Genomic DNA, 21,672 nt, shown 5'->3' on the forward strand with positions numbered 1-21,672 from the left:
TGAGGGTTGTTGTACAAAACAAAGTTATCAGCGATTGGATCATCTCTAACCAATCAGAGTATCAAAGCAAATTAAACATTTTCAAAATGCCACTTTGCACACTTGTGTTCTATCTCTGGCCCAACCCATTGGTTTCCATAAGCAATCAGAATGGCTAGAATGTGTTTGCTTTCTAGAAATCATCGGGAGGTAGTCAGATCCAGACACATTGCAGAGATGACACTAACGTCCGTGGACGGGCATAGTGTTTGGCCAGAGCAAGGAGTTTGGGTAGTCAGGTAAGCATACTCCCTCGATGTGGGAGCCTCTGAGGGCTGATGCTGTTGGAACTACCCAGGCTTTGGAGAGCATGTCTGTGTTATCGGAGTTGGCCATATCCTATAGCGAGACATCGAAACGAGTATTTGAAATAGAACTCAAGGGCCCACAAGGGGAGTCATTCAGCCTCAGGAGGGTGGTAGAAAACAGATTCTCTGTGCAGCATCAATGGAATGAAAAGGGGAGAGGTCATCCCCTATCGAAAGACAAACTCTTCTCTTCTTCCCCGTTTACGACTATGAATAGCCCTGAGGGCGGCCAGCAGACAGAAAACAGACCGTCTCGTGATCTGCATGGGTTAAACTGAATGACTCATGACATGTTAATATAATGTGATATTTATCTTCTGGTCCTCCTATGTCATTAAAAGGAGTTATGATGTGTGTTTCCCTGTAACATCAAATGTATGGATATTACCATGGCCATATTTGTACTCTCAGACTACATATTTCATCCTAGAGATTTTTTGTTTATTCAAAACATTCTGTGAACACTTATGAGCAAATCTTAGGTTTTGTTTCATTATTGACATGCCCTATGCTAAACTCGAAGGCGTGACCGGGCAGTCTTTGTGACACTTCCTGGCTGAGACCTCCCACACTATAAGTAGTGAGACTCTTACTCAGATCTTCATGAGGTGCGGCCACGCCTTAGAAGTTTAATGATCAATTGTTGTGAGAATTACTGTACGTAATTTTGACTTGCACCATCCTACTCAAACAGAAGAATCACCTGAAAGGAATGAACACCACCCTCTGATCACTCATGATGAACCGCAGAGTCTTCATCTCTCCCAAAAAGGGGACCCGAACCTTACATTGCATCATAGTGCCTTATTTAATTTTTTTCATTTTTTAATTTCATCTTTATATAACCAGGTAGGCTAGTTGAGAACAAGTTCTCATTTACAACTGCGACCTGGCCAAGAAAAAGCAAAGCATTTTGACACATACAACAACACAGAGTTACACATGGAATAAACAAACATACAGTCAATTGTACAGTGTGTGCAAATGAGGTAGGATATGGGAGGTAAGGCAATAAATAGGCCATGGAGGCGAAGTAATTACAATATAGCAATTGAACACTGGAATGGTAGATGTGCAGAAGTTGAATGTGCTAGTATAGATATTGGGGTGCAAAGGAGAAAAGAAAAAAAATGGCTGGTGCTTAAAGCTAGTGAGGGAGATATAAGCCTCCAGCTTCAGTGATTTTTGCAGTTCGTTCCAGTCATTGGCAGCAGAGAACTGGAAGGAAAGGCGGCCAAAGGTGGAACTGGCTTTGGGGGTGACCAGTGAGATATACTTGCTGGAGTGCGTGCTACGGGTGGGTGCTGCTATGGTGACCAGTGAGCTGAGATAAAGCGTGGCTTTACCTAGCAGAGACTTGTAGATGACCTGGAGCAAGTGGGTTTGGCGACAAGTATGAAGCGAAGGCCAGCCAACGAGAGTGTACAGGTCGCAGTGGTGGGCAGTATATGGGGCTTTGGTGACAAAACAGATGGCACTGTGATAGACTGCATCCAATTTGTTGAGTAGAGTGTTGGAGGTTCTTTTGTAAATGACATCGCCAAAGTCAAGGATCGGTAGGGTGGTCAGTTTTACGAGGGTATGTTAGGCAGCATGAATGAAGGATGGTTTGTTGCGAAATAGCGAGCCGATTCTAGATTTAATTTTGGAGAGTTTACAGTCTAACCAGACACCTAGGTATTTGTAGTTGTCTACATATTCTAAGTCAGAAGCGTCCGGAGTAGTGATGATGGATGGGCGGGCAGGTGCGGGCAGCGATCGCTTGAATAGCATGCATTTAGTTTTACTTGCATTTAAGAGCAGTTGGAGGCCACGGAAGGAGAGTTGTATGGCATTGAAGCTCGTCTGGAGGTTAGTTAACACAGTGTCCAAAGAAGGGCCAGAGGTATACAGAATGGTGTCGTCTGCGTAGAGGTGGATCAGAGAATCACCAGCAGCAAGAGCGACATCATTGATGTATACAGAGAAGAGATTCGGCCCAAGAGTTGAACCCTGTGGCACCCCCATAGAGACTGCCAGAGGCCCGGACAACAGGCCCTCCGATTTGACACACTGAACTCTATCAGAGAAGTAGTTGGTGAACCACGCGAGGCAATCATTTCACAAACCAAGGCTGTTGAGTCTGCCGATAAGAATGTGGTGATTGACGAATGCCTTGGCCAGGTTGATAAATACGGCTGCAAAGTAATGTCTCTTATGGATGGTGGTTATGATATTGTTTAGGACCTTGAGCGTGGCTGAGGTGCACCCATGACCAGCTCTGAAACCAGATTACATAGCGGAGAAGGTATGGTGGGATTCTAAATGGTCAGTAATCTGTTTTTATATCTTGGCTTTTGAAGACCTTAGAAAGGGAGGGTAGGATAGATATAGGTCTATAGCAGTTTGGGTCAAGAGTGTCTCCCCCTTTGAAGAGGGGGATGACCGCGGCAGCTTTCCAATCTTTGGGAATCTGAGGTGATACGAAAGAGAGGTTGAACAGCCTAGTAATAGGGGTTGCAACAATTTCGGCAGATCATTTTAGAAAGAGAGGGTCCAGATTGTCTAGCCCAGCTGATTTGTAGGGGTCCAGATTTTGCAGCTCTTTCAGAACATCAGCTTCTGGATTTGGGTGAAGGAGAAATGGGGGGGGGGGGCTTGGGCGAGTTGCTGTGGGGGGTGCAGGGCTGTTGATGGTGGTAAGTGTAGCAATGTGGAAAGCTTGGCCAGCCGTAGAAAAATGCTTATTGAAATTCTCAATTATAGTGGATTTATCGGTGGTGACAGTGTTTCCTAGCCTCAGTGCAGTGGGCAGCTGGGAGGAGGTGCTCTTATTCTCCATGGACCTTACAGTGTCCCAGAACTTTTTTGAGTTTGTGCTACAGGATGAAAATTCTGCTTGAAACAGCTAGCCTTAGCTTTCCTAACTGCCGGTGTATATTGGTTCCTAACTTCCCTGAAAAGTTGCATTTCACAGGGGCTATTCGATACTAATACAGAATGCCACAGGATGTTTTTGTGCTGGTCAAGGGCAGTCAGGTCTGGAGAGAAGCAAGGGCTATATCTGTTCCTGGTTCTACATTTTTTTTGAATGTGGTATGCTTATTTAAGATGGTGAGGAAGGCACTTTTATAGAATAACCAGGCATCCTCTACTGACGGGATGAGGTCAATATCCTTCCAGGATACCCGGGCCAGGTCGATAAGAAAGGCCTGTTCACAGAAGTGTTTTAGGGAGCGATTTTGACAGTGATGAGGGGTGGTCGTTTGAACCGTAGTCCAGTCGTGAAGGATCGGCGGGGTTCCGGGCCCCGTACCGGCAGTAGAAGGGGTCCGGGTATTGTAGCCCAGGAGTTTCTGATGGGCCTCTTCAGCTAGCCGGGAGAATGGGCCTAGCATGGGCTAGCTCCAGGCTAATTGGTGATTGCTTCGGGACAGATGTTAGCCAGGAGTAGTCACTCGGGTTGCAGCTAGCTAGCTTCGATGATCCGGTGAAAAGTTTCAGAGCTTGCGGTAGGAATCCGGGGATATTGAGAGAAAATAGGTCCGGTATGCTCTAGTTTGAGTCGCGTTGTACAAACTGGCGAGAGCTTTCCGAGCTAAAGGTTAGCTGATGACCGCTAGCAGTGGTTAGCTGACTAATAGCTAGTAGCTAGTGACCTGGCTAGCTTCTGTTGGGGGATTCCGGTTCCGAGGTAAATAAAAATACTTTAGAAAAAACAGATCCACTCCACATTGGGTGAGGCGGGTTGCAGGAGAGTATTTTGAAGTTGAGGTTGAGAAAAAGATAAAAAAGATATGCAAAGAAAAAGCTATTAAAAGATATATATGGGACACGACAAGACGAAGGACAAAGACGTCTGACTGCTACGCCATCTTGGATCTTGGATCTTTGATAACAAACCTTATCTCTTTGGACTGAATGACTGAGAGAGAAAGAGGGTTCCTTGCGCATGAGCTCCAACGAGGGAAGTAGCTTCTTTGACCGTAAGCTCTGAAGCCAGGACCACTCACTCCTTTTCACCTCTGTACAACTCCGTCAGAAATGGAAACTCAACTGAACCAGACAGCACTCGAATTCACGTAAATGCTTCATTGCATTGAATTCCCCTTTTGTGTGACGCTGTGTCTGTGTAAAAGTGGTGGCACTAACCTTTTATTGTAATTACATATCATGATTATTACTGTCGCTGCAATGTCCACATTCAGATGCAAACCTATCCCACTGGCGATTCCCGGTTGATGAAACTATAATTTCACAATTGGGAAGTGTTGGTGGAGCCCATCGTATTTTCCTTCTAAATTGATATGACCATCTCGTCCTCAAAAGTCATGTGAATATATGTACTGTTGTATTTGCTGAGTTTGAGTATGGAAGTTTATATTGAGCTGTGGAGATTCTCACCTCAATAACTGTGTTGACTAGGGTCAGTCTGTTATATCTGGTGTCCTGTGTGAATTTAAGTGTACTTCCTTTAATTATTTCTCTCTCTCCCTCCCCTCCAAGAGGACCTGAGCCCTAGGTCCATGCCTCAGGACTACCTGTCCTGATGACTTCTGGCCGTCCCCAGTCCACCTGGTCGTGCTGCTGTTCCAGTTTCAACGGTTTTGCCTGAGGCTATGGAACCCTGACCTGTTCACCGGATGTGCTACCTTGTCCCGGACCTGATGTTTTCATCTCTCTCTCTCTCGCTCTCTCACACTCTCTCTACTGCACCTGCTGTCTTGACCTCTGAATGGTTGGCTATGAAAAGCCAACTGACATTTACTCCTGAGGTACTGACGTGTTGCACCCTCTACAACCACTGTGATTATTATTTGACCCTGCTGGTCATCTATGAACATTTGAACATCTTGAAAAACAATCTGGCCTTAATGGCCATGTACTCTTATAATCTCCACCCAGCACAGCCAGAAGAGGACTGGCCACCCCTCAGCCTGGTTCCTCTCTAGGTTTCTTCCTAGGTTTTGCCTTTCTAGGGAATTTTTCCTAGCCACCTTGCTTCTACATCTGCATTGTGTGCTGTTTAGGGTTTTAGGCTGGGTTTCTGTATAAGCACTTTGTGACATCTGCTGATGTAAAAAGGGCTTCATAAATACATTTGATTTGATTGATTGTATTCCATTAGCCTATACCCTGCCTTACCATCGTACCCATGAACTACCTCATTTTCCAACTTATTTAGTCTGGTGAATAAAACCTTAAAATGAATTATCTGTGGCCTTGAGTTCATTTACAAGCGATTGCGTCCTTGAAGTTTCCAAGCCCGACAACTTTCAGAATGAGAATATACTCTAGTGACTGACTGTTGATTAAGACTGTTGTTGATGTAGGATTGGTACAACACTTAATCATAGCTACTGATAAAGTTAATTAAAGGGTCTCTCTATATAAAAACCCTTAATGGTGCCCCCCTTAGATTCATTTGGATAGGATAACCAAAATAATTACAATTCATTAGATCTATTAATTATTAAAGTAATTAGTCAATAAATGATCTTGAATATCCATAGCCAAAGTCACAACATATTCTGGTGCCCCATGTGAAGCAACTAATAGAGGACTATCCATAGCCAAAATCACAACAACCCCGGGTTCTATGAGAATATGAGTGACATGTCACACTGCATTTCCCTGCTCGCAATAAGGAAGAGAGGCATGCTCAAGAATGACCAGTGGGTGGGCAGGTGGCTCTCTTTAGGAAGGAGAGGGGCTCACCTCATTTGCCACTCACCACTCAACACCTTAGAAGCTGTGTGATTGCATACTTCAAGCTTGTGAGACTCCCCCTAGTCATATCCCATAGTGAGACATCTCACTCATATTCTCATAGAACCGGGGTTACACAAGTAACCTTGAGTTATCAATGGCGTTTATGTTCCATCAATGAAATATCCAATTTAAATGTAAACATTGTTGTAGTTTACCATTTGACAGTTCATTGTTTTATAATTGATTGGGACAAGATCAGATACAAAAAAAATATATATTTGTTTGTGCTTCACACCAGTCTTCAGTTGTTGATTTCTTTGTCTTTTTTTCCAGAAGGAGCGAAAATACAGCTATAGCCCAACAACATTTACCTGTATGGATTTGTAGCGTCGTGTTAGAAACAAAAAAGGCATTGCCTGTGTCTGTTGTTACCCTGTGTGCCCCACAAAGAAGAACATTTCAAAAAGAAGGGTAGGAAAGGGGTGGAAGAATGACTTTTAAAAAGTAATCACATCTATTTCCTTCAAGGTCACTAATTGTCTTTCTCCATTAAACTTGACCAAAGAGTAAATGCCATCAGATGTTTTGTGTTACAGATTCAATTCAATTCAAATCTTTATGGTCACCGAAGGAAAATCCTTGTGCAGCTAGAACACACCAAGGTTATCATAGTTTTGTGTTTTTATATTCGTTTTTATTTATATTACTTTTAAGATTTGTATTTGAAATTCGGTTTAGTTTCAGTTAGTTTTCAGATCCACTTTAGTCGCTTTTCTTTAGTTTAAGTTTATTTAAAAAAAACATGTATATTTCCTTTTTATATTATTTTGTTTCAGTTTTAGTGTTAGGAACAGAAAGTATCATATGCCTGGGAAGCTAGGAGCCATTTATGTCTTGCATAGTTTTGGTGTTTTTTAGGATGTTACTTCTTGCCACGCTGCGGCAGTAATACATGATGTGATGGGTCATGTCACATTGTAGGCTCGGTTAGGTTTTATGGTAGACTCAGCGGGTCAATTGCAACCATCGATGGCCACCAGATTATCACCAGTTGATTTCTCGTTAAACCATCAATATGTGCTAAAATCACCCTCACAGCTGATCTCAACTGCAACCATTAGTGGGCATCCTATTACCGCTTCCTAAAGCTCACTTTTAGTCCTGCTTTCCAAAAAAACGTTCAATGCATTTTTGCCCTCTACTATTAACTACCAATTAAGTTTTTTATTTTTTACTAGTAGAAGTGACTTTTTGTAGCAGGTTAGGAGAATTTAAGCAGCAGGTTAGGATAATGAATGTGGCAGTTTAGGAGAATTAGGTTAAGGTTATAATAATGATTAGGGTAAGGTCAAATTCTATAATTGTCCCCGACGCAACTCAAACATTTCTACAGTAGCTACAACCAGGTCTGCCCTGAGAACAGTCTTGGTTTCCACTAATGCACTTCTGCAAAAATGTATCCTATTCATTAACCACGTTTCCATCCACAATTTTTATGCGAGGAAAGTCCTTCCGTATAAAAATAAATAATGATAGCTCAGATAGAAACAGGAAGTGTCGGTACAATTTTATTAATGCCGACAGATTATTTGTTCGTTCGACACGGTGGGACCTTTTTGTGTCAGTAAAATGAATTATGCGAGAAATGGCAGTGGTTTGCCTTCATGTGCAAATATTGTTTTAATAATCATATCAAAGTAAACTTGCAGTCATACAATAACATGGTCTGTGGTCCTCCCACTATGACTTGGGAAACAATGCAGTTTATTAGGCTACAGATGAAATACTGTAATCTACGAGGAACTTCAGAGGGTGGTGAATCTGCACGGTGGTCTCGATTCTTCTTTCCAATAAATATCGAGGGTCTTAATCTGGTGACATTATGATCGATGCTTAACTGACATTTGACAAATACAAAATATTCCCACTCTTATCCATAATAATCTCATCATGCACAGCCTACCTGCAATATATATGTGAGCTGTTGGCTAGAGCCCACTTGCCAAGACCAGAGTAGGCCTATTTGTTATTTAACGCAACAGTTGTTGTGACAAACTATCGTCATAGTTAAAAAAGCGATGGAAACACATTTAACTTTAGATTTTTATACAGTATATGAAAACTTAAGAGAAAAATGAAATGTTGTCTGTACTACGTTATCTGATTTGTATCTGTAACAAGTCAGTTTGGTGGAAACAGACCACTGGCGGGGAAATGCGCATATTTTCTTTCGAAAGATTTTTGAATATTTGCATGAAAATCTGTGGTCATTTGGATGGAAACCTAGCTACTGACCAGACTTAACACAGATAACTATTTGACAATCCTTCTGTACAACAGAAATACATTATTTTCTAGTTTACTTGTGGCAGTTAACCATACACATTTTATGAATGGAAAACTCATGTAATTCCTTTTTCATGATCAATTCATGTAAACCATTAACAACTACATAATGCAGTATGGCAATTTCTTATCAAGAGAGGAAAAGAAAACATCCCTGAACTGTCCACATCTAATGTGTAACTAAATCAAGCCAATCGTAAATTATTTAATATGTAATCTGTTTTATTTCATTTGTGGTCTCATCAAGTTATTTTGAATGACGCAAATTCAAATCAAATTATAATGACATTTAAGATTAAATGTTTTGTAGTAAATATTATCCTATATATTCCTACAATAAGTATTTCTGCAAAGAAAAAGCCATACCTCAGACTGGCCAATAAAAATAAAATATTGTACAAGATCTTCAGTTTCTTGGCAATTTCTTGCATTGAATAGCCTTCATTTCTAAGAACAAGAATAGACTGACGAGTTTCAAACTGACGAGTTTGTTTCTGGCCATTTTGAGCCTGTAATCGAACCCACAAATGCTGATGCTCCAGATACTCAACTAGTCTAAAGAAGGACAGTTTTATTGCTTCTTTAATCAGTACAACAGTTTTCAGCTGTGCTAACATAATTGCAAAATGGTTTTCTAATAATCAATTAGCCTTTTAAAATGATAAACTTTGATTAGCTAACACCATGTGCCATTGGAACACAGGAGTGATGGTTGCTGATAATGGGCCTCTGTACACCTATGTAGATACTCCATTAAAAATCAGCAGTTTCCAGCTCCAGTAGTCATTTACAACATTAACAATGTCTACACTCTATTTCTGATCAATTTGATGTTATTTTAATGGACAAAAAATTGCTTTTCTTTCAAAAATGTCTAAGTGACCCCAAACTTTTGAACAGTAGTCAAGCATGGTGGAGGCAATATGATGGTCTGGGGGTGCTTTGGTGGTGGTAAAGTGGGAGATTTGTAAAAAGTAAAAGGAATCTTAAAGAAGGAAGGCCTATCGCTCCATTTTGCAATGCCATGCCATACCCTGTGGACAGCGCTTAATTGGAGCCAATTTCCTCCAACTACAGGACAATGACCCAAAGCACAGCTCCAAACTATGCAAGAACTATTTAGGGAAGAAGCAGTCCGCTGGTATTCTGTCTATAATGGAGTGGCCAGCACAGTCACCGGATCTCAACCCTATTGAGCTGTTGTGGGAGCAGCTTGACCGTATGGTACGTAAAAAGTGCCAATCCAACTTGTGGGAGGTGCTTCAGGAAGCATGGGGTGAAATCTCTTCAGATTACTTCAACAAATTGACAATAAAACTCAATAAAAAAAGAAACGTCCCTTTTTCAGGACCCTGTCTTTCAAAGATAATTCATAAAAATCCAATAACTTCACAGATCTTCATTGTAAAGGGTTTAAACACTGTTTCCCATGCTTGTTCAATGAACCATAAACAATTAATGAACATGCACCTGTCGAACGGTCGTTAAGACACTATCAGCTTACAGACGGTAGGCAATTAAGATCACAGTTATGAAAACTTAGGACACTAATGAGGCCTTTCTACTGACTCTGAAAAACACCAAATGAAAGATGCCCAGGGTCCCTGCTCATCTGCGTGAATGTTCCTTAGGCATGCTGCAAGGAGGCATGAGGACTGCAGATGTGGCCACAGCAATAAATTACAATGTCCGTATTGTGAGACACCTAAGACAGCAGTACAGGGAGACAGGACGGACAGCTGATTGTCCTCGCAGTGGCAAACCATGTGTAACAACACCTGCACAGGATCGGTACATCCGAACATCACACCTGCTGGACAGGTACAGGATGGCAACAACAGCTGCCCGAGTCACACCAGGAATGTACAAACCCTCCATCAGTGCTCAGACTGTCCTCAATAGGCTGAGAGAGGCTGGACTGAGAGCTTGTAGGCCTGTTGTAAGGAAGGTCCTCATCAGACATCACCGGCAACAACATCGCCTATGGGCACAAACCCACCGTCGCTGGGCCAGAAAGGACTGGCAAAAAATGCTCTTCACTGACGAGTTGCGGTTATGTCCCACCAGGGGTGATGGTCGGGATTCGTATTTATCGTCGAAGAAATGAGCATTACACCGAGGCCTGTACTCTGAAGCGGGATTGATTTCAAGGTGGAGGGTCCGTCATGGTCTGGGGCGGTGTGTCACAGCATCATCGGACTGAAAATGAATTTCTTAAAAATCATACAATGTGATTTTCTGGATTTTTGTTTTAGATTCCGTCTCTCACAGTTGAAGTGTACCTATGATAAAAAATTACAGACCTCTACATGCTTTGTAAGTAGGAAAACCTGCAAAATCGTCAGTGTATCAAATACTTGTTCTCCCCACTGTATATATATATATATATATATATATATATATATATATATATATATATATATATATATATATATATACAGTACCAGTCAAAGTTTGGACACACCTACTCATTCAAGGGTTTTTCTTTATTTTAAATGTTTTCTACATTGTAGAATAATAGTGAAGACATCGAAACAATGAAATAACACATATGGAATCATGTTATAACCAAAAAAGTGTATTTTAGATTGTTCAAAGTAGCCACCCTTTGCCTTGAAGACAGCTGTGTGGGTCGACCATTTCAGACTGTCAGTGATGTATACGCCGAGGAACTTTTCACCTACTCACTCTGCTGTCTCCTGAAGTCCACGATCAGCTCCTTCATTTTGTTGATTTTGTTGACGTTAAAGGAGAGATCATTTTCCCAGCACCACTTTGCCTGGGCCCTCACCTCTCTGCAGGCTGTCTCGTTGTTGTTCGTAATCTGTCCGTTAAGATCTGCCTGTTGGTTGCAATTGACCGAATGAGATTAAGTATATGCACAAAGTACATTTCCACAGCAACCAGAAGCGTTGAAACATGACGCTAAACTTCTCTACTGTTTTGGTCCCGTAGCTACCACGTTGTCGCAGCTTGACGCGCACCTATGCACTGCAACATGGTCTCAGGGCAATTCATATTATTCTGTAAGTAAATCGGAGACACTCCATTTAGTATGATATGTTGCATTGTGTTAGGTTACATTATGATTGGAATAGTGGTCATACAATATAATATGAATTAGAGGACATATAGTATTATACGTTTTACTTGGTCGTATAATAGCATATAAATTTAAATAAATAAATAATTATATATCTTGGAGGATGTATAGTATTATACGTCTTTCTCTGAGACCAGGTTGCTTGTTCAGTCATATCAACAAGGAGAATTATGGGGAGAATTGATGTTGGTGGTTAGGTGAACTAACAACAAAGGTTAGGATTATTTACTTGAAATGTTAGGGGAACTAAAATAACAAAGGTTAGGTGATTTAAGTTGCAGGTTATTTGAATTGGATTAAGTTTAGAACAACGGTTAGGGGAAGGGTTTGCTAAAATACTACAGTTGTCCGGGACTCACACAACCTTTGGTGGACAGTAATATTCATCATGTATGATATTTCAAATGCTGTACTTCACATGTGACTCGTAATGAGACTAAGCAATTAGCCTATTAAAATCTGTATCTGACACCATAAAGATAATTAGCAATATGCAAGAGACTATGGTTGAGTTACAGTAATAGGCAATGAAGAAATGGATGGATTCTAAAAACAAGTGTATTTAATTACTTTATAAAATGAATGGATTCATATACAAAGCATTAACATGCATTACAAGGCATTATTCTAAGCAGAGAGAGAGAGAGAGAGAGAGAGAGAGAGAGAGAGAGAGAGAGAGAGAGAGAGAGAGAGAGAGAGAGAGAGAGAGAGAGTGAGAGTGAGAGAGAGAGAGAGAGAGAGAGAGAGAGAATAGCCTGAAAGGCCATGCCCCAAATGTAAATGGGGTGGAGAGAGAAAAATAAAGAAAAAAATCAGGAACAAATAAGAGAGAGAACAATGAATCTCAGAACCTTTAATAAGCATCTGAGTTGTTTGGATTCAAAACCTGAGATGTTGACCAACCGTATTACTGTAAAGTTAACCTCCAATTAAATGACAGAACTACATGATGCCTCTCAGAGGTGTGACAATGGTGGTTGGCAAGACCAACACAGATAATATTGAATTCCTAAAACAAAACACAGCACAGTCTTGCATACAGTTGACAAGAAAAGTAACTTCTCGTGCTGGGCTTCCCTACATATACACACATCAACAAGGGGAAGTTAAAAAGCATTCAAAAAAATTAAGATTTCCCATTAATGTGAAATGATTTTAAAGAGCAGCTAACGACCCATAGACACATTAAATTAGGTTGATGTACAACAATGTGTTGGTTATTTTCCTCTGGCCATGTTGAATGGTTTTGTATTGGTGTAGGTCAGTTTCTCCCTATGGTTCCTGGGCAGGGCTGGGAGTGATCTACACTGGTGGGAATCTACTTTGTTTCCCTGTGAACGTTAAGCTATCAGCGTAATGATGAACCCGCGACAGAAGCCACCTGCAAACAGCCTCGGCGCTCAGAGTTATGGCGACGTTTGGTAACGAATCTAGACCTGGGACACAAGAGATAACTCCCAGGTGGAGAGACACACACGCACAACTCCCCTCCCTTCTTTCCTCACTCACTCACTCACTCACTCCCTCACTCCCTCTCTCTCTCTCACTCACTCTCTCTTCTCTTCCTTAGTCTTCCTCCTTCTCATCTGTGATATATCTACTGGAAGAGAGGTGGAGAGCTTCTATCTATTTTCCCTTTGTCCCCATCCCATCATTGCAAGGTTATGCTGATGAATGCCGTCCCTGGTTCTGCCATGTGCACGCATTTGTATTGATGCTCTTGAGGTAGCCTAGCTCCCCTGGAACCATTCTGATATACCCGATTCACTGCAAAGGGAGCAGATACATGTTCATTTTGGGAAGAGTAACTACAAAGGTGGTTATCAATGCACTTTAGTCAATAGGGGTCTATCTATCGATCTATCTCTCTATCTGAAGATTGACATTTTTCTGTGCTTCTTTATGTAACAACAGATGAGTCCAGTGCAGTCCAGTGCCATTACATGTGTTTCCTTATTGGAAATTGTTGTATCTCGTTTGTTCAAACATAACCAGTACAACAACTCACATTTATAAATGCTTAAATAGAGATAGCAATAACTGCATGTATTTACTAGCATGTTACGTTGTAATAACACAGATTATTACTTTTCAATATAAGGCCTAAAGTAAAGGGCGACCAGGCATTTTTCTCAATACAGTTGCGAGTGTTTAAATCAGTGATTTGTGAGCACAGAGACAATTCATAGTGTAAATGAAGCCTGCAGTGAGGAAAAAGCGCCAAAGAGAGAGTTTATGTCACAAATCTCCTCCCTGTGACAGCTGTCATCACTCACTTTTTGGCTAGAAAAGAAGACCAGTTTAATTATGAGGGCAGAGGAAGAAAATTGTATTGAATAACCCCCCTGGTCAAATATTTTTTTAGGAATTTCAGGCAGTGTGATAAATTAGGTGGCCTCTCGATCGATAACTGCTTCTTTCTTCATAGCTCAAGATGGGATTTATCAAAATAGGAACTGGAGTGAAGTCCATTCAGTTCACTGCACTGACTGGGTGCAATTTCGAGGAAGGTAGAAGACAATAGGAAGAAGTGTGTGTGTGTGCGTGCGTGTGTGCGTGTGCGTGTGCGTGTGCGTGTGCGTGTGTGTGTGTTGCTATGTAGCCCTCCATGTGTTTGAGACATAAACAGAGAGAATACTATTTGTAAGATCAGTGCATATGCAATCCTTAACATTCACTATTTTCATCATGCTTTGCAGTAAGTTTGACCGTAATACCATATGGCACAGTGCTTTCACACAACTGAATTCAAGTCAGTTGCATATCAGGTGCACACAGTGTACATATGAACTGACCTTGAAGTCCATATACCATTTACATATTTCCTTCTTTCTCCATTTCACTGACGTACCTCCACCAAGCTATAGCACCATATCCATGTGCTCATCATCCCACCGTCCGAGTTAAAGAAACACCACTAAAAGATGACATATCGTCATTTGATCACCTTTACATTGACCTACTGGAAATTGCACACAATATTAACACATTTTGTTTGCAATTCTAAAATGTTCTATGGCTTGTGGAATGGCTTGATAGACTGTTTTCAACACATGTGAAGGGTGGGAACTTACTCTTACCTCCCAACAAGCTCTTCATGGTTTCAGATTAAAGCAAAGATATGTTACAATTCATTTTTAACATGTTACAATTAAATGTGCGTTACAATAATTACACAATTGTTATTGTATTTCCAACAAGTGTTTAACATGTGGGCCTACATGGTACAAAGAAATTGGTTAGTGTGTAGTTATTGTATTTCCAACACATTTTTTAACATGTACATGTTCTGTAGTGCTCTATGTGCGTGCCCAACTTTGTGGCACATGCTAATATGGAATCTTCTTAATTAAAATGTCAAGGTGGCGTGATGTCCCATTAAGGCTGTTTCCCCCTCGCATTTTCTCTCCTCTGATCCTCCCGGGGGACCTATTAAGCCCGGGCCAAAATGATTGAAGTTCAAAGAGGTGAGCCTGAAGGCCTGGGTCCCAAATGGAATTCTATTCCCTATATAGTGCACTACTTTTGACCAGAGCCTGGGCAGAGACCCAGGCTCTGGTCATAGGTAGTGCACTATAGGGAAAAGGGTGCCATTTGAGACACAAGCCTGAAGGTTTCAGCTCACCGCTCCCCTCTCTACCGAGTGCTCGTCCCAGCATCCTCCTCCAACCCTGACCTTTACCAAGACAGCCGTTGCCGCTAATGCGCTCGCATATCTAATGAAGGGTTCAGACGTGGCCCTGACAGCCCTATGTGTGCAATAATGCCACCCTCCACCCCTCCCCCTCCCAACAAAAGAAAAGAGAACTTGCCGCCTTGTTCTAATGTTGTTAAAATGTTGAGGTATTCTCTGCCACCATCTGTCTTTTTCTCCTCCTCCTCATTTCTCTCTATCTCTTTTCTTCTTCACTTCTTTTGTCCGTCTCTTCCTGTTCTCCAGGGAAAGGTTATTTGAAAGGACAGGGCATTGCCTGCTTTTCATAAAAGCGGCACAGCCTGTCCGTGAGTGGCAGTGGAGATTCTAATGATGCTCTCACTTGCGTGTATAATAGACCTTCTCAACCATAAATCATCTCCCGTGGCAGTGTCAATAATATTTATGTAATCATTAATGGACAAAGCCTTGTGGACGTTATTGGATGTCTTTGTCAGGCTTATGGCATCTTAAAGACTTCCTAGCTACCTAGCGGAATGCCAGTCATCGATCTAGTCATCCAGAACCTGTGGAACAGCATGGAATTCAAGGTGACGTAGATTGAGTTTCATTTAAATTGGAACATGTTATTTCAGGAGCTAAAATTAAATACATTTGAAAAAAAACGCCTTCTACATGTGCCGTCATTTTGTCAATAACAGTTTGTCCCGGTACACAGGAAATGAGGAGGCTTGAGAATGACATGGATCTCTTTGGTAGTCAAGCGCGTATTAGAATGCAGCTCTTGAACTTGCAACCCAGATGTGTGCAAGGCCTTTCCTCTAGAGGCCTGGGAGGCAGGGGATTGGTGGTGGGAGGGGTGCACCTCATCAGGGATTCAGAGCACAGCTCATGTCCCCCTAGCAACTCATACTCCCTCCCTCTCCCCTCCCTCTCTCTCTCCCCTCCCTCCCTCTCTCCTTCTTTCCCCCTCGTTCTTTGCCCTCCAGGACCCCAGCCGTTTCCCCTGACGTACCCAGAGACAATTATCCATGTTTCCAGCCAGTCCCAGGTCGTCCTCTTGGCAGGCCTAATGACTGTGGTTGGGATGGGCCCATAGTAATCACTGAGATATGCATATTTTTACCAACTCACTTCATCAGTGGAGATTACCAAGGCTAAGTCCCAAATGACACCCTATTCCCTATACAGGACACTACTTTTGACCAGAGCCCGATGGGCCTTGGTCAAAAGAAGTGGACTAAAGAGGGAATAGGGTGCCATTTAAGACGGAGACCAACAGGGGAATCAATGAGGGGTGGTCTAATGAAAACATCTACACTTGGTGCCCAATGGGCTGTTAGTTTATCTTTTTCCTAATATGATATCAATGAGGTCGTCGCAGAGATGTATGATATATCATGCATGCCATGTTGTAAATGTGTATGGTGCCGGTGGGTAATATATTGACTCAGAGAGTCAAGGGGAGGGGAAGGCCTACTGTGCACCTGTCTGTGGAAGATAGATGGGGCCTTTCGGCTTGCGCAAGGTCTGTCTGAAAATCTCAGTAACTAATATGTGTATATGAAGTACATATAACGTCCCTATGCAATTCTCCATGTAGGTGCTGTGTGACTACTTGTAGATGTGGGTGTATTGAATTAGTGGAAACTGACGCTGTTCTCATGGCAGGCCTGCCAGTTTTGACAAGAATACTTACTTTCGCAACAGGTTAGGAGAATTAACATGGCAGGTTAGGAGAATTCGGTTAAGGTTAGGAAAAGGGTTAGGTACCTAAAATGCGACTTGAACATACACTATATGTACAAAAGTATGTGGACACCCCTTCAAATTCGTGGATTTGGCTATTTCAGCCACACCTGTTACTGACAGGTGTATGAAATCGAGCACACAGCCACACAATCTCCATAGACAAACCTTGGCAGTGGAATGGTCTTACTGAAGAGCTCAGTGACTTTCAACATGGCACCATCAATGTTATTGTGAATTGGAAACGTCTAGGAGAAAAAACGGCTGAGCTGCGAAGTGGCAGGCCTCACAAGCTCACAGATCTGGACCGCCGTGTGCTGAAGTGCGTAGCGCGTAAAAATCGTCTATCCTCGATTGCAACGCTCACTACCTAATGTAGTTCCAAACTGCCTCTGGAAGCAACGTCAGCACAAGAACTGTTCATCAGGAGCTTCATGAAGTGGGTTTTCATGGCCTAGCAGTCGCACACAAGCTTAAGTTCACCATGCGCAATGCCAATCGTCAGCTGTAGTGGTGTAAAGCTCACCGCCATTGGACTCCGGAGCAGAGGAAACACATTCTCTGGAGTGATGAACCACGCTTTCCCATCTGGCAGTCCTACGGACAAATCTGCGCTTGGCGAATGCCAGGAGAACGCTACCTGCCCCAATGCGTAGTGCCAACTGTAAAGTCTGGTGGAGGAGGAATAATGGTCTGACACTGTAGATGATTCTGTGCTTCCAACTTTTTGGCAAAAGTTTGGAGAAGGCCCTTTCCTGTTTCAGCATGACAACGCACAATGCAACAAAGCAAGGTCCATACAGAATTGGTTTGTTGAGATCGGTGTGGAAGAATTTGACTGGCCTGCACAGAGCCCTGACCTCAACCCCATCAAACACCTTTGGGATGAGTTGGAACGCCGATTGAGAGCCAGGCCTAATCACCCAACATCAGTGCCCGACCTCACTAATGCTCTTGTGGCTGAATGCCTAGGATAGGATAAAGTAATCCTTCTAACCCCCCCCCCCCCCCTTAAAAGATTTAGATGCACTATTGTAAAGTGGTTGTTCCACTGGATATCATAAGGTGAATGCACCAATTTGTAAGTCGCTCCGGATAAGAGCGTCTGCTAAATGACTTAAATGTAAATGTAAATGTAAATGAATGGAAGCAAGTCCCCACAACAATGTTCCAACATGTAGTGGAAAGCGTTCCCAGAATAGTGGAGGCTGTTATAGCAGCAAAGGGGGGACCAACTACATATTAATGCCCATTATCATGGAATGAGATGTTCGCCAAGCAGGTGTACACATTATTTTGGTCATGTAGTGTATCTAGCTGCAACCAGGTCTTCCCTTAGAACAGCCTAAGTTTCCACTAATGCGATTCTGCATAGATGTGTGTCTCAAAAATGTTTAATTGATCTTTGGGGATTATGGTGTTGTATATTATGTATCATAGAGTACAGTAAGATGTACAGTATATTCTTTATGCATGGCCCTTTTGTGAAGCATTGTCAAGGACGTCAGGTTTTGTTGTTAACACTATTCAAGCTGCCCTTCCACTAATTTATCAACACTGCATGTTCATTTGCCTATATTTTTTCAGAATCACTTGTGATCTTATGATAAAGCTCATTGATGCCTTCCTGGAGAGTTAAAGAGTAGTGGTTGGATAACGTTTGGACGGTGAGAAGATTAGGCTTAACTCATGGGCTATCAAGCTTATGGCCAGATGTTTCTCTGCTTGCCCATACATGGTAACAGCGCCGTAGTGGTAAAAAAAAGTGGGTAAGCTCTGTTTACCAGTCGCGTTGAAAAGTAAAAAAAAAAAAAAAACATTTTCCCGCAAAAGGTGGGTAGACTGTTGGGCAAGAAAAAAAACGTGTGCAAACTGTGTTTACTTTCCACTACACCAGTGCATGGTATCAGCTGACACAAAAGTTATATTTGAAACCACCCACAGTATTAACAAGGTATCATTTAAACAGACCTGTGGTCAAATTAAACAGTGTCATAACTCTCCTGTGACGATCTGAAGGATCAGGTTACAGTGGGTCCGCTCTACAGCGTGCACTCTCTCGTAGAGGGGGAGAGCGGGAAGTCGGCTGTTTTATGCTCGATCATAAAATATGCTGCACCTATGCTCTTTAGTGTTCGAGATTGGAATGTAAATTGTGGAACACAGAGAGACACTTGGACATCAAAAGTTTGAATAATTAAACAATATTTCTATATTTGAGAATGTGGGAGTGGTCCGTGGACACTTAAAGGACAGTCATGTCGAGTGTGTTTCATTTGGTGATCTCATGAAGGACAGGAAACACACATAACTGTATCTCTTAAAGTGTAAATTTCCCAGCTGTCAGGTTTACATCGAAATATTGTGAAACGTATGTGATTAAACATGAAACTATTTGTGAAAAGATGCAATGTGATGTTAACCTTCTAATTGAGAAAATATGGGTTTTCATATAAAGTTAACCAACCAAATCAATGGCCACGCCCATGTGAGCATAGACAATATGTCAGCATCATGGAATCTCCCCTTTTTCCACACAGTATAAAACCCACTTCTGACGAAATGTACATTAGACCAGAAAATATGGAGCTGACGCTACATGTTGAAATGGTTAAGAACTTCAACTCTATAGGCCACGGAGACCATACAGCTGTAGTTTTGGCTACACGACTGGAAATGGTTAAACTCTGAGACTATCGATCACTACAGAATAAGAGCAAATCCTATACGTATAAGTACTAGTCTGCAGCTGGAAATTACTTAAGTCTAGTACGAGAATACCCACAACAGTGGAAGCATCTATTCTATGCAACGACCATCTGTAGGCCTGACGTATCCATTACAACAGACACTATCCAGAGCCGCAGAGAAAGCTACAACCACGAAGGACATTGTGACTTCTGGGGAAGTTAGCCAGAGACTCTCTGATGAATTGACATTCCAGCAGACAGACCGGCGATTCCAAAATAGAAGACAACGATGACATACGGGCGTAAATATATACATTGCAATTATTCTCTAATGAGCGGCCGTTCATGTGCAAAGGATTAGCATTTCAATTAATAGAATTATCAACTGTGTGTAGTGAGTCCATTTTGTCTTTCCCGCTCTTTCTCAGTCCCCACCCCTTTCCTTTGTCTACCAAGCCATCATATCGGCTTCGTCCGCTAGGGACTTTTTCTTTGTATCATGTAGTAACACAAATATCTACTGTTTGTTTGTTATGTATTTCTGTGATTATTTAGTTAGTTTAGTTAGTTAGTCAATTTGTATATTGCTGATTCATAATTTAGGCTAGGGTTCGTGCAGATATCCAAGGGTTTGCGACGTTCAATAATGAGAACTGATGAGGAAATAATAATTCATTAATAAACGACTGTTTAGATAAGATATGAAAATATCTGAAGAGTCGATTCGGGAAATAGAGACTATAAATATTTTCCCGTGGTGCCCCGACTTCCTAGTTAATTAAAGTTTACATGATTAGTTTAATCACGTAATAATGATTAAACATAGAGAATTGATTTGATAAAATAACAGTCTTCACATTTAATGCTAGTCACAGACACCACAACAGCAATATCATTGCAGGTACCATGATGAATGCTAGGGAGTACCTTATGAGATAATGTACGCTGAACAAAAATATAAACGCAACATGTTAAGTGTTGGTCCCATGTTTCATGAGGTGAACAAATTTGTTTACATCCCTGTTAGTGAGCACTTCTCCTTTGCCAAGATAATCCATCTACCTAACAGGTGTGGCATATCAAGAAGCTGATTAAACAGCATGATCATTACACAGGTGCACCTTGTGTTGGGGACAATAAAAGGCCACTCTAAAATGTGCAGTTTTGTCACACAACACAACGCCACAGATGTCTAAAGTTTTAAGGGAACGCGCAATTGACATGCTGACTGCAGGAATGTCCATCAGAGCTGTTGCCAGAGAATTTAATGTTAATTTCTCTACAATAAGCCAACGTCGTTTTAGAGTATTTAGCAGTACGTCCAACCGGCCTCACAACCGCAGACCATGCGTAACCACGTCAGCCCTCCACATCCGCCATCTTCACCTGCGGGATCGTCTGAGACCAGCCACCCGGATAGCTGATGAAACTGTGGGTTTGCACAACCAAAGAATTTCTGCACAAACTGTCAGAATCTGTCTCAGGGAAGCTCATCTGCATGCTCGTCATCCTCATCACGATCTTGACCTGACTGCAGTTCGTTGTCCACGGATTAATCCCATTTTCAACTCTACCTGGCAGATGGCAGACAGCGTGTATGGCGTCGTGTGGGTGAGCAGTTTTCTGATGTCAACGTTGTGAACAGAGTGCCCCGTGGTGGCGGTGGGTTTATGGTATGGGCAGGCATAAGTGACGGACAATGAACAAAATTGCATTTTATGGATGGCAATTTAAATTGCCAAGATCCTGAATAGTCGTGCCATTCATCCGCTGATATCACCTCATGTTTCAGCATGATAATACAAGTCCCGATGTTGCAAGGACTGTACACAATTCCTGGAAGCTGACAATGTCCCAGTTCTTCCATGGCCTGCATAATCCCCAGACATGTCACCCATTGAGCATGTTTGGGATGATCTGGATCGACGTGTACGACAGCGTGTTCCAGTTCCCGCCAATATCCAGCAACTTTGCACAGCCATTGAAGAGGAGTGGGACAACGTTCCACAGGCCACAAGCAGTAGCCGGATCAACTCTACTTTTACAGTGTTAGTTTCATCAGCTGTTGTACAATATGATATGAAATGCATG

This window comes from Salvelinus namaycush, chromosome 2 (assembly GCF_016432855.1).
Source record: "Salvelinus namaycush isolate Seneca chromosome 2, SaNama_1.0, whole genome shotgun sequence".
NCBI classification, from domain to species: Eukaryota; Metazoa; Chordata; class Actinopteri; order Salmoniformes; family Salmonidae; genus Salvelinus; species Salvelinus namaycush.